This window comes from Corapipo altera, unplaced genomic scaffold (assembly GCF_003945725.1).
Source record: "Corapipo altera isolate COAL_440 unplaced genomic scaffold, ASM394572v1 52, whole genome shotgun sequence".
Lineage (NCBI taxonomy): Eukaryota > Metazoa > Chordata > Aves > Passeriformes > Pipridae > Corapipo > Corapipo altera.
This window is the reverse complement of record NW_020884930.1, coordinates 2,817,648-2,818,974: the sequence shown is the minus strand read 5'-3', so window position 1 is coordinate 2,818,974 and position 1,327 is coordinate 2,817,648.

The window sequence follows — 1,327 nt, the reverse complement described above, 5'->3', positions numbered from 1 at the left end:
GAACATAAATTTCAAGGAAAGGTATTTAGGAAATGTCTTCAGTTTCAAGTCTCACGTGTACTGAAGGCACTTCATCCTGTAACAGAGCTGTGACCTGTCCCAGTGTCAGGTCTTGTGTCTCTCAGGTTGCTTCACATTTCAATATCCTCATCCTACTGGACGTATGAAAGCATTTCCTTACCTCTGTATCCAGGGAACACACAACTGCTCTTACAGCTCTTCAGGCTCATGCAAAGCCCAGACATCTTCAGACTTGCTATGGCTGATAGTCTTTCCTCTGTCAACAGCTTCTGTTTTCCTTTGCTGACACAGAAATTGAATCTGATACCAATTCTCCTGTTTTTATTCAAAGAACTGTGATGCTTTGTAAAAAGCACTAATGGTATTTTCCTAATTCCTAAAGAAGAGCTAGTATTACCCTCAAGTACTGTATTGCCCCAGCTTTTGCCCCTGAAAGACCCTTCCCTGTCGCGGTCCGAAAGGAAGAGGGGACAGGACACGAGAAAGGGTGCAAGCAGACTTGTTTATTCAAGCGTGCGCCCGATTCTTAACTGTCCCACCAGGGGAAGGGGGCAGAACATCGGGTGGGCTATCAGACAGACAAATGGGGGAGCAAATCAGAACAGAGCACAGGCAAAAGGGGGAGGAGGAAGCCTGGGCATGTGCAGTTGTGCACTGTGTAGCATGGATACAGTGAAACCACATAATAACAGTAAAGTCCATATGAAAGTCCTGCCAATTGCTGTATGCTTTTCTCCATGCCTGGAACTGTTCCCATCCTGAATCTTGCTTCTCTGCACTTCCCCAGCTCTGCATATGGGCTATTTGCCAAGGTCTCTTGTCCCTGCAGCCTGCCAGGCTCCCGTTATTCTTTGCAGTGGGGCCTTCACCTCGATGGGCTGCATCTTTCAGAGGCTTCCAGTGTTATCCATATGCAAGTCCCTTCCACCACAGACATGTCAGTAGGCAAACTAGATGTCCTATGTAAGGTAAGGATGAGATACTTAGCCTGAGTGCTAAGACTTGTCTTTGAAAAAGTAAAACTGTTTATTGTCTCACTGCATAATTGAGCATCTGTGAATAATGTAAAAAAAAGTGTTAACTCTTAGAGTAAGAAAGTGTTTGAATTGCTCATATGTCCCATCTGAGAGCAACTCGAAATTTTTCCTTCCATAAATGCTTATTTTATTGTGTGACAGAGAACACAAATAAGAGTTTTAGTGTCTCACTGCTCTCCTGGCAAAACAACTTGAGAGATGTAAGGCAGGGCAAATTTCTTTCACAGTACTAATTTTATGCTTTAAAACCACACAACTACAGCATTTGC